Genomic DNA, 18,738 nt, shown 5'->3' on the forward strand with positions numbered 1-18,738 from the left:
AGCAAATCATCGATTCTTTTTTTTTTTTTTTTTTTGTATTTTAAGTTCTGAGGTACATGTGCAGAATGTGGAGGTTTATTACATAGGTATACATGTGCCATGGCTGTTTGCTGCACCCATCAACCCATCATCTACATTAGGTATATCTCCTAATGCTATCCCTCCCCTAGCCTCCCACCCCCCAACAGGCCCTGGTGTGTGATGTTCCCCTCCCTGTGTCCATGTGTTCTCATTGCTCAACTCCCACTTATGAGTGACAACATGCAGTGTTTGGTTTTCTGTTCTGGTGTTAGTTTGCTGAGAATGATGGTTTCCAGCTTCATCCATGTCCCAGCAAAGGACATGAACTCATCCTTTTTTATGGCTGCATAGTATTCCATGGTGTATATGTGCCACATTTTCTTTATTCAGTCTATCATTGATGGGCACTTGGGTTGGTTCCAAGTCTTTGCTCTTGTGAACAGTGCCACAATAAACATACATGTGCATGTGTCTTTATAGTAGAATGACTTATAATCCTTTGGGTATATACCCAGTAATGGGATTGCTGGGTCAAATGGTATTTCTAGTTCTAGATCCTTGAGGAATCACCACACTGTCTTCCACAATGGTTGAACTAATTTACACTCCCAACAACAGTGTAAAACAAAATAACATATATTTATTAAACATATGTGTCTCTGTCTGTGTGTGTTACACTTAGGCACATAAAATATATTTAAAAAACATTGCTGAATGGATAAATGACTGAATGAGCAGCTACTATGTGTCAGGTGCTAGAAATAGCCAAAATGTTCTAAAAGACTGTGGGGAATTAGCAATTCCTTTTAGAACAGGGGTCCCCAACCCTGGGGCCATGAACCAGTACCCGTCCGTGGTCTGTTAGAAACCGGGCCACATAGAGGAAGTGAGTGGCAGGTGAGCGAGCGAAGTTTCATCTGTATTTTACAGCTGCTCCCCATCGCTCACATTACCACCTGAGCTCTGCCTCCTGTCAGATCAGCTGTGGCATTAGATTCTCATAGGAAAGTGAACCCTACTGTGAACTGCACATGCGAGGGACCTAGATTGCGTGTTCCTTATGAGAATCTAATGCCTGATGCTCTGAGGTGGAACTGAGGCAGTGATGCTAGCACTCAGGAGCAGCTGCAAATACAGGTTAACATTGGCAGAGAGGCTTGACTGCATAGAAACCATAATAAGTCAATTGATTGCAGACTCATATCAAAACCCTAAAAGTGAGTGACATGTGACAAGTAAGCTGCATCTGGTGGCAAGCTTTATAGTGGCAAGCGAGTTGATGTACTTCAATTGTACAGCTGCATCTGGTATCCTTAAAAGTATGTTTCAGACAATTTCAAATCTCCATATGTTCTGGATTGAAGTCAAGGCAGAATATCCTGAGATTGCTACAAAAGCTCTGAAAAGCCTGCTTCCATTTCCAACATGCTATCTTTGTGAAGCAGGGTTTTCTGCAGTGACAGCAACCAAAATGAGATTACTGTCATTTTGTCACGGTCCCATCACCCACAGATGGGACCATCTAGTTGCAGGAAAACAAGCTCGGGGCTCCCACTGACTCCACATTATGGTGAGTTGCATAATTATTTCAATATGTATTACCATGTAATAATAGAAATAACATGCACAATACATGTAATATGCTTGATTCATCCCAGAACCATCCCCCCGACCCTGCCAGTCTGTGGAAAAAATGTCTTCCATGAAACTGGTCCCTGGTACAAAAAAGGTTGGAAACCGCTGCTCTAGAATGTTCCCCTTGGCTGACGAGTTCCTGATCAACCACTGAGGCTCTGCTTAAGTGTTTCCTCCCCTGTAAAGTCTACTATCACCCTAATTAATTACTATTCCACTGAAAAGCTCATCCCACCATCTTACACTGGTTAGATGTTTTACCTGCTTGTCTTCCTCACTAGGATAAGGGGGTAAAAAAGATCCTGGGTTTGTTCCATATTTGTTTTCCCCAAATCTACCGGTTGTAACAGGGAAAGGGAGAAAGGAAAGGCGTAAGAAAGAGAAGAGAGGACAGTAGGCAGGGAAAGTAGGAGAGTAAGGTGAGGTAAATCATGTTCTTTTGCCCCTAAAGAAATTATGTTGCATGGTAGGTTTGTTGTTAGATACTGAGAACTTGATTCTACCTTATATTCAATGGACATTGTTTAATTACATTTATTGCTTTACAACTCTGGAAAGAAACGTATTAATTTAAAATGTTTTGGATCAATTATTTCTTTTTATTACAGTTCTTACAGCTTATTGAAACCACTCAGCATACTTTTAAACATATAAAATGTATGATCTGAGTCACGATAAAAAAAGAAATTTTATAGGTTAACAGCATCAGTAAACATGTGGCCTACCTTTATTCTTTTCTGAGTTTACAACCTCAGTTATCAACAACTGACATTACTCAAGAGTTGGCACATGGCATCCAATGCATGGACCTGAACGTAGGCTTTAAATTTACAGTAATTGGCCTGGTGTGGTGGCTCATGCCTTTAATCCCAGCACTGGGAGGCGGAAGCGGGTGGATCACGAGGTCAGGAGATCAAAACCATCCTAGCTAACATGGTGAAACCCCATCTCTACTAAAAATACAAAAAAAAAAAAAAAAAGCCAGGCGTGGTGGCAGGCGTCTGTAGTCCCAGCTACTTGGGAGGCTGAGGCAAGAGAATGGCATGAACCCGAGAGGTGGAGCTTGCAGTGAGCCAAGATCACGCCACTGCACTCCAGCCTGGGCAACAGAGCAAGACCCCGTCTCAAAAACAAAAACAAAACAAACAACAAAAAAATTACAGTAATTACTTGGGCATGGTAATTGTATGTGTCAACTTGTGTTGTGTGCCACAGTGTTTCCAGATATTTGGTCAAAGAGTTTTCTGGCTGTGGCTGAGGGGGTGTCTTCGATGAGATTAACATTTGCATCAGCAGACTGAGTGCTATGATTTGAATGTTTGTGTCCTCCTCTCCCCAGAATTCATTTATTGAAACTGACCCTTAATATGGTGGTATTAAAATGTGGGGTGTTTGGGGCCTGGCGCAGTGGCTCATGCCTGTAATACCAGCACTTTGGAAGGCTGAGGCAGGTGGATTACAAGGTCAGGAGATTGAGACCATCCTGGCCAACATGGTGAAACCCCATCTCTACTAAAAATACAAAAATTAGTCGGGCATGGTGGCGCACACCTGTAGTCCCAGCTACTCGGGAGGCTGAGGCACAAGAATTGCTTGAACCCTGGAGGCAGAGGTTGCAGGGAGCCAAGATCACACCACTGCACTCCAGCCCGGGCAACAAAGCGAGACTTCATCTCAAAAGAACAAAAAAAAAGATGTGGGGCGTTTGGGAGGTGATTGGGTCACGAAGGTGGAGCCCTCATTAATGAGATTATTAAGGAGATTACTGCCCTTAGAAAAGAGCCCAAGAAGTCTATGCGCTCCTTCTGCCATCTAAGGACCCAGCTAGAAGGCACCAAAGAGCAAGTCCCCACCAGACACTCAGTTTGCTGTGTGCATATGGAGATTTCTTGGTGCCTTGATCTTGGGCTTCCCAGTTTCTAGAAGGTGAGAAATAAATTTCTATGGTCCATAAATTACTCAGTTTAACGTGTTCTGTTATAGCAGCCCAATGGACTAAGACACTGAGTAAAGCAGATTGACCTGAATAGGCTACAAATGGAAAGGAAAACTCCTCCTTCCTGACTGCTTGATTTGGAACATCAGTCTTTATCTGTCTTCTGACTCAAACTGAAACATCAGCCCTTTGCGGGTCTCAAGCCTACTGGCTTGAGATAAGGGGAAAGACCCACCCCCATGATTCAATTACCTCCCACTGAGTCCCTCCCACAGCGCATGAGAATTCAAGATAAATTTGGGTGGGGACACAGCCAAACCACATCATCAGGGTTTTCTTACGTAGTGTTGATAATCCTTTCCAGGGTACTGGGTGTAATGAGCCTTAAAGGTCTTTAGGACCCTGATGTAAAGACTAAATTAAAGATGTGTGTTTGGGCGCAAGTAGACCACTTCAGCACCTTCAGTGTTGAACTCATGGAGTTCTGGGTGGCCAGGGGCATTGTTCAATATCAAAAGAACCTTAAATGGCAGTCCCTTACTGGCAAGGTACCTCCTGACTTGAGGGACAAAGCATAAATGGAGTTAATCCAGAAAAAGAGTTCCCATTGTACAGGCCTTCTTATACAACCAGAAGATTGGCAGGTGGTGTTTAACTTTTCCCTTCAAGGCTCAGGGGTTAGCTGCTTTATAGATAAGGGCAGTCCTTATCATAAACCGAACTGCATTTGCACAAAACAGTAGAGGCAGCCCATCTCTTCCTGCCTTAAATCCTGGTGCTCACTTCTTTTTCTTACTAATAAATGTCCTTCATGGCATTTTTTTCAGAATAGGGCACCTTTATTTGCATTAAAAACCTATTTAGTACACCTACTATGTACCCCCTAAAATTTTAAAAAATTAAAATCTATTTAGGCAGATATTCTTCTCAGTGATTGTCTTAATGGTGCCTGGGAACTCATCTGCTGCCTGTTGGTTAGCAAAAGCTGATTCTCCTGTTATCGTCACATTTTTAAAACCAAACATCTTTCTAAAACTATCACACCATCTTTTGCTGGCATTAAATTCTCCAGCTTTAGTTCCTTTACCTTCCTTTTGCTTTAAGTTGTTGTATGACTTCATTTTTTTTCGAATAATAATAGAGTATTTAGGCATGCCTTTTTTTTTTTTTTTTTTTTAGATGGAGTCTTGCTCTGTCACCAGGCTGGAGTGCAGTGGCACAATCTCGGCTCACTGCAACCTCCACCTTTTGGGTTCAAGCGATTCTTCTGCCTCAGCCTCCCTAGTAGCTGGGACTACAGGTGCATGCCACCATGCCTGGCTAATTTTTTGTATTTTAGTAGAGACAGCGTTTCACCATTTTGGCCAGGATGGTCTCGATCTCCTGACCTCACGATCTGCTCACCTTGGCCTCCCAAAGTGCTGGGATTACAGGCTTGGGCCACCGTGCCTGGCCAGGTATACCTTTCTTATAGCAATTCCGCACCCACATAAAAGCTCCATTTTCAATATGAGATAAAAAGGTATTTTGCAAAAAGTATAAGTTTTTATACCTGCTGGTATAGCTGCAGTGACAGCCTCATGAATTTTCTTTCTTTTTTAACAATGGGCCTTACACTAGATTCATTTGTCTTGAAATGGCAGGCAATTGCAGCTGCAGACCTCAATCTATGGTAAATATCAAGCAGTTCAACTTTTTCTTGTCATGATTTTTCCCTGCTTCTTGGGAGCACTTTCAGCAACACTAACGGCACTTTGTATAGATCCCATGGTGTTATTCAAGGTTTACAGTGTTGCACTAAATACCACGAAAAATATGTGAGAACAGTGAGAGGTCACTTTTTACTGTCATATGGAATTTACTGGAGACACAAACTGCTTATACAGAGATAATTAGTGACATGAAATTTTAAGCAGATACTTGCAACACCTGAGCTTAGCACAATAGCAACAGGAGGTGGCTATGAAATTTTTGCAGTAGTACAGTATATACAGTTAATTGTATGCAGTAATGATTTAATACTTTATCTTTACGTTTGCTCACATTTCTCTTGACTGTGAATGGTGCATGTGCAGTCTGTATTTGTGTTTGAAAGTTTTGATGAATTTTAACTTTTTATAATATATTTGTATGTATTTTATCATAATAAATGATAAAATAGACGAGTATCTACCTAGCTTTTTTAAAATTTTTTTTATATTTCCAGGCTATATGGTTCAACTGCAAGTTTTCAAAAGTTGTTGCAAATCTCCAAAAAAGATTCAATATGTTTATTTTTTTAAATTGTGTATAATTAAATTTGCAATTCAAAGGTAGACTTGAACCCTAATTATTCCAATGGATAAATCAGTATAAATATGTAGTTATTTTTTTTTAACATGAGAAGAGACGGAAAGTTGGTTTTGGACAAATCTGAAGCTGTTTCTATGATATTCTATAATATTGATTTGTTTCCTTGATATTTATGTATCTTTCACATAAAAATAAAATACATTAAACTGGGAGCCCAGAAAGTTTGGTTCTAGGATTGAATTTTTATTAAAAATTATACATGAGACATTCAACAAATCACTGAACCTTCTAGGCTTGAGTTCCCTCATTTTGAAAGTGAAAGAATGAAATATTTAGTTTCAGGATACTAAAGACATCTTGATCCCTAAACTGCTTTCTAGAAAAACGCCAAAAGCAACAAGGAAATTTTGCAATACACACTCCCGTCTGTAATTATTAGAAAATCTTCATTAACTTCAACCATAAAATATATGAAGAAAAGCTGGCAAGTATAGTGAATTTGGACCAGAGAGAGGCAAGAAGCTGAAAGAAGATGGTTACTGGAGCTCAAAGGATGACATTGCAGAGGTCTTAGAAGTAGGTGACACACATCAAGGGGTAAGACATGATAGAACAAGATGGATGGCCTCAAGGAGCTCCTGAAACCACACAAGAAACCCCTCCAATGCAGGGGATGTGATGACAAATGAAGACACATGCAGACAAGCTAACTCTGCAAGACACTATCTATTTGGAAGACCAGATGAGAAACTGAATATTAAGCAGCTTGAGGCTGTCAATCTTTATCCCCCATTGAATGTAAACTCCATGGAGGCAGAAAGTTTTTTTCTGATTTATCTATTGCTATATTCTCCAAACCTAGAGCAGTACCTGGCACAAAGTAGCTGCATAATAAATATTTGTATGATGGATGGATGAGTAAAGAAAGATTACAGCTGAACCACACAATCGACATACTTGTGTGTGTGTGCATGCACACGCATGCAAACATGCAAACATTACTCTGTCACCTCTAGAGAAAAATCCCTTCATTATTGAAAAGGAATTAACATTGGATTTATGCAAAAATAACCCTATTTACATAAAGAAGAAAAGCAACAAAACAAATAAAAATCATAAAAAGGGCAACCACCAGAAATATTTTTATTGCCCTAAAGCAGGTAAAACTTGTGACCAAAGTTATCTGTGAGTTCATAAAACTTAATGAATAAGGTGACCTTCCTGAAATTAGGACTCCAAAGCTAAGATACTAAGTCTCAAATTAAAAAAAAAAAAGGTAAGGCAATAAAAAATGTTAAAAAATTATTTGGTAGATCTTGGGATAGAAGTAAAAGAGCAAAATAAAAGCATCAAAGAAATAAAAGCTTTGGGTTGGGCGCAGTGGCTCACACCTGTAATCCCAGCACTTTGGAAGGTGGAGGCAGGCAAATCATCTGAGGTCAGGAGTGCGAGACCAGCCTGGCCAACATAGTGAAACCCCGTGTTAGCTGGGTGTGGTGGCGGGCACCTATAATCCCAGCTATTTGGGAGGCTGAGGCAGGGGAATCACTTGAACCTGGGAGGCGGAGGTTGCAGTGAGCCGAGATCACGCCACTGCACCCCAGCCTGGGCAACAAGAGTGAAACTCCATCTCAAAAAAAGAAAAAGAAAGGCTTTGATAGGAACAGCAATGTTGCCCATGTTGAAAATATAAGTGAAGACATTCATGACATCTTGAGAAAGTGGAGCAAAATGAAACAGAAAATAATAAAAACTAAAGTAGGAAAAAATTGTAGATCTAGACACAGGAGAAATTGAACAGGTACAACACACTGGATTTTTATTAGAAATCATATGTAAAACATTCAACATTCTTGTTTTTAAAGACAAAATCAGAAAAAAATGGAGAACAAAAATATCCAAAGTTATATCAAAAAACCTCCTGAAATAAGATATTTGAATCTGTAGAATTAAAGGACACCCAATATTCCAGCAAACATAAATATCTATTAATTTCTGTGCATAATCTAGTAAAGTTAATCTAGTAAAGTTAAGGAATTTCAAAGAAAAATAAAGAACCCAAGAGTATCTAAAAAAGGTGAGGGCATAAATATCTGAATAGCAAAAGAATTAAGCTAGCTTCAAATTTCTCTCCATTCAGTGCTAGGAATAATGAAATCATCAAGTTCTCAGGGAAACAAAGTATGACCCCTAAATTATATACCCAGACACACCAGGCTTGTTTATTCTGTGCATCTGTGCAATAACTTTTTCAAATATGTAAAATGTAGGGGGAAAAAAACCTACATGAGCTTTAAAAAAGCTGTTAGCTAACTAGGTCAACTAAGATATAAATGATGACCTATGAGCATTAAGTCATTTTAAATTTAAAACTAAGGTTAAAATGACTTCAGGAAACTAGGGTGTACAGAACAGAATAGAAATGTAATAAGTTATCCCTTTATAAAAATAATATAACTAACAAAAATCAGGAGCAAGAGGGAAATGAAAATGGGAGATAATTTAAGCACCAATCTTCTCATTTTTAAAATATATTGTTTAAGGCTGATCTGAGACTAAGGCTGATCTAAGATTAAGCACATAACTAATCAAAATGAGTGTAGCAGAAAAGCAAGAAGATGGAAGTAACTGGACATATTCTAAAAACATCATTCAGAGTGGGAAATTAATAGGTACTGTTTAAAGGAAGAGAGACCTTACGATATTACACAAAGTTATATCTTACAAAGTAACAAAGAAATTACTAGAGGAACTCAAGTAGATCATAAGCCTTTCATATTATGAAAAATTGACCTTAGAAATCACAGCCCAATGGTAAAATATTAAAAACAAAGTGTAATGAACTTATCCTTCCAGGAACGCTGGTTTACATCACATAAACCACTCCTGGTAAGAAAAGTTAGGAAAGCAGGATTAAAAAAAAATTTAATCACAAAATAGTAAAGAATTATGAAACAAAGAGGAGAAAAAGGGAAATCGGAGAGGTAAATCCTAGGAATGTGATTCAGGGAATAGTTGAGCAGAGGTTTGGCAGCACTATAGGGCTAGACAGTAAGAAAAAAAATCTATCAAGAAGGGATCTCTGATAAACCCCCTACATTGAGTTGGGATCCCAAAGGGCTCCATCTAGTAGTAAGGGGTAGCTGGAAAAAAACTTGGGACAGAAGTCCAGTTTTCAACCATCTTAGTTCCTCTAATTGGATTACGGTAATATAAGATTGCTAGTCCCCCTAACCAACTGCCATGAGCAAATGGAAATCCTACCAGGAAATACAATTTTAGGCTTCAAATGATTTCAACACTTTTTGTATACAACATCTTGCACGCAATAAAAAGTAACCAGACAAATGCGAAGAGAAGATGATGTAATAAAAAATTGAGAGAAACACCAGCAACAGAAATGAATGCACAAGAGATTCAGAATATGAATAATCAGACATTTTACAATTTTTAATAGAGAAAACTTTTTTAAACCCAAAATGGATTCTTTGAAAAGACTAATAAAATTGATAAACCTTTGGTAAGGTTGATTGAGGAAATAAAGAATCAGAAATAAAAAAGGAGTCTATTATCACAGAGCCTATAGATATTTTAAAATTATATTATCTAAATATATTAACTTTATGTCTCTAAATTTGAAATTTTTAATAAAATGGATAAATTTCTATAAAAAACAATCTACCAAAACTGACACATGAAGAAATAGAAAATGTGAATCATTCTGTAACCTTTAAAGGAATTAAAAACCATAACAAAGGCCATCGTGATTTCCCCAGAGTTATTTAACTCTCTTTTCCCATGTAAAATTTACTTCCAAATCTTTGAGAAGGCATTCCTTATTTCAGCAACAGGAATCTTCAGGGTTTTTTTTAATTATGAGGACATATTTTCCATTCCTCATCTTATTTAACTCAGTGTTATAAAACTGTTCTATGATTTACTTTTGAGGATTATATATATTAGTTTCTCATATATTTCATACCCTAGGAGTTTAGATCATATAGCATGATAGTGAAGGGAGAAAAGAGGGAGACATGGAAGGGGAGCGAAAAGAGAGCTGTCCTGATTTGGATTGTTACAGTTCCGTATCTGAACCCTCAGCAGTTTATTTATGATGGAGAGAAAATAAGTAAAAATATATGTGACTTGATTTTCAGTTTGAAAATGTGTTAATGAGAAAAAAACCCAAATCAACCTAATTCTTTATGTGTACTTTATGGAAATAAAAATTTTCTGTACTATGTGGTAGAAATGAGTGTGGGCCATTCTGGGAAACTGTTCTTCAGACTACCTGGTGACCTATCAGTTAATCAAAGCATTTGACATTTTTTCTAAAGAAAAGAGGGTGAAATAATAACTTGGCCTTTCTTAAAAAAATATACCCATGGATTCTGCATCCTTGCCAGTTGTCTATTACATAGTTTGTTGAGACTGCCCAACATTGTCTGGAATTTCCAAGCCTCAGCGCTATAAAAATAATTCACTAGAACAGGCTCAAAATAATTTATATTGTGTAATTACTTAACACTGCACTTTGGACTACAGTATGGGATGGATATGCTAGGAATTATGCTGGGTTCAGTGAGAGTTCTGCACAAAGCCTCTTTTGCCATAACTACCGGGATCTTGATGTTTAAGAAATTGTGTTGATAGGCCCTAGAAACTTAGGACCTACAATTACTGGAGCATATTTATTGCAGCACAGAATGGAGTTGATGGTGGCTGATACAACATTGGTATAAACAAGGTCACTAATGTTCCAGTATGAACATTCAAGAGCCCTTAGGGAAAACAAAGAAGTCACTTTCACAAAGAACTTTCAATTGCCTGCTCTCTGATACTAAAACAGAATTTTAAAAATGAACCGAGTTCATTTTTTTTTCTTGTCTCTTGGCTAAAAGACCACAGAAAACTGATCCTTCACTTAATTTCAAGCAAAAATTGTACTGCTTTTGGTGAAATCCATTTTTTACCTCAAGGATTGAGCCTAAGGTTATCACATCAAAATATATTTTCTTTAAAAATCTGAAGTTTGGCCTTGAATTTTCAAGTAAATTCTACTTGAATTATTATATGGGATGAAATATTTGAGTATTAATCCTTTTCTCTTTCAATGAATTAAGACAAATATAAGCACCTTTTAAAAATCAGGCAGGGAAATAAATGCTAATTAAATTCTCTTACCAGTAGTTTTTCATTTTGTGAAACAAACTTTTCTAGATCAGATAGACTTTACTGACGAGTATTTTTGATAATGCTGAATGGAATTGAGTATGACCTCCCAGATACAGATGCATTTGGACTTTTCATCCACTTAGTCTTTTTCATTCAAACTGGAAAATCATGTGGTTTCATTTTTTTTTTTTTTAATAGAGAGGATTGTCAGGAGAAAATATGTATGTGGCTTTATTTTTATTTTAACCAACAAGATTGTCAGTAGAACTGCATTCTGAATATAGCACACAGGGAGCAAATGTTCCTTTTTGGTCATGACATTTTTTTCATTATAATGGAGGTTTGCCAGGGCATACACCATGTTTTAATGCCTTTTACATATAAAATCACAACAAGATAAGACTTTAGACCTCTCTGTAAAAGCTGAGGTATAATGGGAACTAGCATGCTCTGACTGGTTGCCTCAATTAATAAAACAATCAGGAAATCTCGAGAGTTTCCTTCCACAGATTTGAGTATCCCTTGATGACCTGCACAAACGCTAGTTCTTATAAGTCTGTTCACCCTCCTGCACTGGGGGAAGGGGAGATGGAAAGCTGGCCTGTTGGTGACATACACAACATTATGCTTAGAAAAGTATGGGTTTCTTCCATGCTACCATCCTACTCTTGGCATGAAATCATAGTTTGTGATCCTACAGTCATACATTTGAAGGAACTACACACATAGGAGACAGCGTGACCCTAGGCTCTGACTGGGTATCTTTGTTTATATTTTGATAAAGAAGTTTATGGAAAAACTTATTTTTAATTGAACAATAATTTGAGGCATGGTAAAAATATATATTGTCTAGGAATTATTATTTAATATTTAGAAAAAAACATGAGGCTTTAACTTGAAGAAATAAATAAATTTTCAGGGTAAATCTATGTTGTTTCTTATTTATTTACACTTTGGTACTCTAGAACACCATTAGGATGTCTTGTTTCAGATTTTAAAAGTAGGTATTATCCCTGCGATCCTTTGTGTGCAAACTAGCTTAGCAACCTGCCCCCAGGAGAGTAACCACAGAGCCAGTGGATCTGTCCCATGCTCCCTTGCATGAACCAGCCTGGCACTTTGCCCACAGGGAAGCAGTGCCAGAACCAGCAAACTAGCCACACAAACTCTATCAGCCTAGGTCACAGAGGCACTTAATAGGCATCACTGACATTGACTACAGAAACTTCAGAGAGACTACACTACTGTCCTCACTCAGAACCAAAGCCAATGCACTCTACCCAACTGACTCCCTAGGACACCCTTCAGGTGAAATTCTTCCCCTCTGGAAGCTACTGTATAAAATTGGAAGAGGCAATTCTTCCACCAGATGCACAGACATCAACAGAGGGACACAAGAAACATGATACCGCCACATAAGCACAGTGATTCTCCAGTTACTTAACACAAAGAAATGGAAATTTATGAATCTTAAGGAAACTCAGAAACAAGAGAACACAGATAGACATTTCAAATACATTGGGAAAATAATTTATGATCTGTATGAGAAATTGAACAAAGAGATAGACATCATTAAAAAGAACCAAACAAATTTCCACTTGAGCAGCCTGAGACATCCATGGGTGGGGTATTTTCTCCCTCAACTGCTCCTACCACAGCCTTTCTGAGGTTTCTCCTAGTGAGGCCAAGAGGGTCTTTGAGGAAAACTGCATCCAGACATGCCTTGAGGGAAGGTATCAAATGCAGGAGCGTGGAAAAGAGTTACAATTTGGATATGAAACCGTTTTTCTAGCCCACCTTAGAGAAAACTGTTGACACACTAGTCGAAATTGTTCCAATCACCTACCTTGCAAGACACTTCACGTTCAAAGAATTTCCTTTGTAAAAACAACAAGGGAGGTGTCACAGTTTTCCATTTAGATCAACAAATTCAAGTTCTTACCATGGAAAATTCAGAGAAGACTGAAGTGGTTCCCTTGCTTGTGACTCCTTCAGTCCTGTTACCAACATGCACCTCAGGTTGTTTGAACTGGCCAAGGACTGCATGAATTGAACAGGAAGGTAGAGAGTTGTCAAAGGAATAATCTCTCCTGTTGGTGATGCATACAAGAAGAAGGGACTCATTCCTGCCCATCACCAGGTCATCATGGCAGAACTTGCCACCAAGAATTCCAAATTGGTGGAAGTTGATACATGGAAAAATTTTCAGAAGGAGTGGATAGAGACTGTTAAGATGCTAAGACACTATCAAGATAAACTGGATGCTAGTAACTGTGATCACCAGCAGAATTCACCTACACTAGAAAGGCCCGGACGGAAGAGGAATTCCATGAGCTGAACAAAGACAAGATTCTAATCAAGAGATCCCTAGAGCCAAAAACAAAAGGTGCGCCAAAAGTCAAGCTGCTGTGTGGGGCAGATTTACTGGAGTCCTTTGGTGTTCCCAATTTCTGGAAGAGTGAAGACATCACCCAAATCATGGCAGACTGTGGGCTCATATGCATTACTCAAGCTGGAAATGCTGCTCAGAAATTCATCTATGAATCTGATGTGCTTATGGAAACACTGGAGCAACATTCATGTGGTGAATGAATGGATCACTAACGATATCTCATCCACAAAAATCCGAAGAGCCCTCAGAAGGGGCCAGAGCATCCACTACTTGGTACTAGATCTTGTCCAAGAATACATCGAAAAGCATAATTTGTACAGCTCCGAGAGTGAAGGCACTCCGAGAGTGAAGACAGTGGAGACAGTTCCAAGAGTGAATGACAGGGGCCATCCTGGCCACTTTACAGAGAAACACTGCAGAAGCTAAGGCATAGAAATTCTACAGCATGATGTTTTGCACTTTCCTTTTAGGGTTTGAAACAATCCGGGTGTTAATAACTGGGAAAAGAAATTGTGATCCTGTTGCATAAACTAAAGATTAAAAGTTTAGTAAAAATCAGTGGTAAGTCAAAATCAGAGTTTTTTTTTTCTTTTTATCAGAAGTTGCTAAAATGAATGTTTTCCATATGGTCTTTTTCTAAAAAAAAAAAAAAAAATGTACAATTCTCTTTATCTTTAAAACAAGAGATTAGCAGCACACAAAAACCAGAAGAATTTTCAGTGAAACTAGCTACAAATAAGAAGTCAAAAAGTACAGCCTAGCTCTACCACATAAAAGAAGCAAAGTGTGAAAAGCAAAAGTTCATTTAAAATTCTAATTTAGGTTATGAAGAGAATTGACATTTTATGCATGCCTGCTGTGGGTAATCTGCAGCTAGGGTAGACAAAGGAAGGAATTCTTACAGTGGTGATCTTGTAAAATGCACCATTGATAAATCATCTCCAGTTATGCAAAATAAAGGTTGTGCATATGCCTGGCAGAAACATTGTACCAATAGTTAGTTCTCCGTGGCACACATCACAATTGCTGACTAAAGTTTGGCAAGACCTATCTGCCTGGAGCTTCCTCTTTAGAAGTAGGGAGTGAAGTCCAAGCCCTCTTATGTTTAGAAAAGTACGCAAGTTTTCTGATGCCCACCAGAGGTAAAGACCTGCTGCCTTATACTTTATACACAGTTACTTTTCCTTGTTATGGGTCATGCCCTAGCCTTGGTCATCCGCCCTCTCTTTATCTTCAGAAACAACTTCAGAGTTGACATCATGCTACCTTGAATTGAGAGAACCTCAGAGAATGAGAAGTCTATTCAAGGATTTTATGTCTGAATACTCTTAGCCTTTATTGATAGCTTAATCAGAAGATCTAAGTGGGGTGCAGTGGCACATGCTCTGTAGTCCCATCTACTTGAGAGGCTGGAGCAGAAGGATTGCTTGAGCCCAGGAGTTTGACACCAGCCTGGGCAAAATAGTGAGAACTCATTTTTAAAAACTCTGAAATTTCCGAAGGGCCCTGCTGTTTCTGTTCCAGACAACTGTGAATCTGCCATTTGTGAATTTAAGCAGAAAAAGAGTCTGTTTTCTCATATTTTTTTTCTTCTTGTCCTTTTGTATGAAGTTTAACCAAAAGTAGTATTCTCGAATAATTAGTCATAGCTTCATGTTAAAGACACCTGCTTGTTACGTGGGTTTCCCCTGATTAAAATTTTGTGGAAGTTTTACCAATCGCTAAAGCAGAAAGATCAGAAATAGCTTTTTATAGAATCATTTTGGGGTTTGTGAAAATTGTCCTATGATAGAAACAGGACTAAAGTTAAATTTCTAATGAAAATATAATAATTTGCCTTTTTGTAATTTCTATTTCATTCCTACACCACCCCAGATGAAGGGTTTGTAACTCCAGAAGAAAAAAAATACTTAGATATGTGCAATTGTATAGTCAGATCTGAATCTACAGTTTAAAAAATAAAAATATTAAATAAAGTTAAGTAAATATATGTGCTTCAGCTCCCAGCTTACTCTTACTAAAGCCTTTGGGCCAATTCTCAAAAACAGGGAGGATGAAAAGCCTGACACCTAGCAGCTTTCAGGATCCATCTGCCAAGTGAATAAAAGGTTGGAATCTCAAATCCTACAGATAAGAGTCATTTTTCTCCTCCTTAGCTTCTTGGAGTTTAAGAGTTGAAGCAGCCCTGAAAAGTAATGATTGAGCAAGAAGAAGCTATAAGAATTGAACTTTAATTTCTTCTGGGAAACAATACATAGTTTATCTGAAGTGTCGTGTAAACTGCAGAAAGGTTCCAATGCTAGAAACTTCTCTCATACTGCCATGCCTTCCCACTTAGAAGTGCCCATGCCCTGCTCAGCTGTGACTCTACTGACCTCAGGACCTCACTGGACAAGGCATGTGGTAACCCTTGCAGGAGACCTGATAATGGTGAAATGATTCTATTGTTATATTATTTATGGAGCAATAACTTTGTGCAGAGAATGAGCTGCTTGGCTTTTTCTTCCAATGCCAAGGATGCTGCTGATGCTGCCATGTAATAGCATACTTTTGGGTGTCCTCAAGGATAGAACTTCCCTTTTGAATAATGGAAATTAGAACAATGAACTTCACAGGGGAATAAATACTAATGAATAATGTGAAGAAAATATGCCATTGTTTATTCCCTACCACATCATTTCCATAATTGGCTGTTGTACTGTGAATTTAGAGGAAACGTGTAATGCTTGTGTTTTGTTTTGCTTGTTTGTTTGATGCTGGGGGTTTTATGTGTTGTACACTTTACCCCTTACATTGCATAATTTGAATGCAGCAAACAAACCCGCAATAAAAGTCATTTATTGGCATCTTCATTCAGATGAATGGAGAGCCTTTGTGGTAGTGTCAAAAAAAATAAAAATAATAAAAATAAAAAGAACCAAACAGAAATTTTGGCGCTGAAAAATTTAACTAATAAAATGAAGAAATACAATTCAGAGCTTCAATAGCAGACTAAATTAAGCAGAAGACAAAAATTTGTGAACTTAAAGACAGGTCTTTTCAAATAACCTAGTCAGAGATCAAAAAGAAAAAAGAATAAAAAGAACAACCAAAGCAAGCTGGACTTCTGGGACACCAACTAAGCAAACAAATATTTGCATTATGGGATTTCCATAGGACAAAAGATGAAGAGAGACACAGAAAGGTTACTTAAAAAAATGGTTAAAAACTTCCCAAGTCTTTGGAGAGATATGTACATCCAGCTCCATGAAGCACAAAGGATCCCAAACAGATTCAACCCAAAGAGGTTCTCTCCAAAGCACATTATAATCAAATCATCAAAAGTTAAAGACAGAATTCCAAAAGCAGTGAGAGAAGAGAATCAAGTTACATATAAGGGAATCCCCACTAGACTATCAGCACATTTCTCAACAAAAACTGTGCAGAGAACCAGATAATAAATTCAAAGTGCTTAAAGAGGTGAGGTGGGGGTGCGGGGGAACTGTCTACCTAGAATACTATCATAGAAAATTTATACTTCAGAAATGAAGGAGAAATAGTGTTTCTAGGCCAGAGAAAGCTGAGGGAATCCATCACTGCTAGACCAGCCATATAAGAAATGCTATAGAGAGTGCTTCAACTGGATGTATTAGGAAAATAATTACTAGCATGAAAAAAATGAAAGTATAATCTCATTGGTAGGAGTAAATTTATTATCAAATTTAGAATACTCCATTACTGTACTGGTGGTATATAAACTTTCAGTTGTCTAGTTTGAAGATTAAAAGTCAAAATGGTCAATGATTACTATAGCTACAACAAGTTGTTAAAATACATACAGGATATGAAAAGATACAAAGTAAGCAACAAAGTTATAAATTTGGTGGGGGAGGCCAGGCGCAGTAGCTCATGCCTATAATCCCAACACTTTGGGAGGCCGAGGTTGAGGGATCACCTGAGATCAGGAGTCTGAGACCAGCCTGGCCAAAATAGTGAAACCCCATCTTTACTAAAAATACAAAAATTAGCTGGGTTTGGTGGTATGTGCCTGCAGTTCCAGGTACTCAGGAGGCTGAGGAAGGAGAATTGCTTGAACCCGGGAGACGGAGGTTGCAGTGAGCCAATATTGCACCATTGTACTCTAGCCTGGGCAACAAAGCAAGACTCTGTCTCAAAAAAAATGTTTTTAATAAAAAATAAACAAACTTGGGAGGTAGAAGGTAAGTCTAGAATACTTGTATGTAGCCAAAGTTAAGTTATTATCAACTTAAATTGTTTATTATAACTACATAGTTTTTAAAATGTAAGCCCCATGGTAACCACAAAGAAAAACATTACAGCAGATACACAATGAAAAAGAAAAAAAATCAAAGTTTATTACTACAAAAAAAATCAGCAAACCACACAGGTAAATTATAAGAGAGGGAAAAAGGAACAAAGGAAACACACACACACAAAAAAAAACAGAAAATGATTTAACAAAATGTCAACAGTAAGTTCTTACCTATCAATAATAACCTTGAATGTAAATGAATTAAATTTTCCAATTAAAAGATATAGAGTGGCTGAATGGGTAAAAAACAAAACCCAACTATATGCTACCTACAAGAGATTTACTTTACCTATAAGGACACACATAGGCTGAAAGTGAAGGGATGAAAAATGATATTCAATGCAAATGGAAGCCAAAAGACTACAAGAGTAGCTATACTTAGATAACAGATAAGTCAAAAATTGAAAGGGGAGACAAAGAAGGTAAATCTATAATAAAGGGGTCAATTAGCAACCGATTATAACAATTCTAAATAGATACGCACCCAACACTGAAGCATATATAAAGCAAATATTATAACATCTAAAAAGTGATACAGACTGCAATACAATAATAGTAGGAGATTTCAACACCCTACTTTCAGCAATAGATAGATCATCCAAACAGAAAATCAGCAAAAAAAAAAACAACACTGGATTTATACTGCACTCTAGACCAAATGGACCTAACAGACATTTGCAGAACATTTCACCCACCAGCAATCTACAGAATACACATTTTTCTCAAAAGTACATTGAATTTCCTCCAGGATAGATTATATGTTAGGCCACAAAACAAGTCTCAACAAATTTTTAAAAATCAAAAGCATATTAAGTATTTTTCTGGTCACAATGGAATAAAATTAGAAACTGATAACAGGAAGAATTTTGGAAATCGTGCAAATACATGGAAATTAAACAACATGCTCCTGGAACAACCAATGGGCCAATCAAAACATTTAAAATGAAAATTTAAAATTTCTTGAAACAAATGAAA

General features: G+C 37.6%; 1 protein-coding gene and 1 pseudogene across 2 annotated transcripts in view; both read left to right on the top strand.

Annotated features, from left to right (window-relative positions):
* The window catches only part of TSHR (thyroid stimulating hormone receptor), a 183,059-nt gene that overhangs the window by 62,474 nt on the left and 101,847 nt on the right, over positions 1 to 18,738 (top strand). The gene's annotated exons all lie outside the window — the stretch shown is intronic.
* LOC129013125 (nicotinamide/nicotinic acid mononucleotide adenylyltransferase 1-like) lies at positions 13,003 to 13,885 on the top strand (annotated as a pseudogene).

The sequence above is a fragment of the Pongo pygmaeus genome, chromosome 15, assembly GCF_028885625.2.
Source record: "Pongo pygmaeus isolate AG05252 chromosome 15, NHGRI_mPonPyg2-v2.0_pri, whole genome shotgun sequence".
NCBI lineage: Eukaryota > Metazoa > Chordata > Mammalia > Primates > Hominidae > Pongo > Pongo pygmaeus.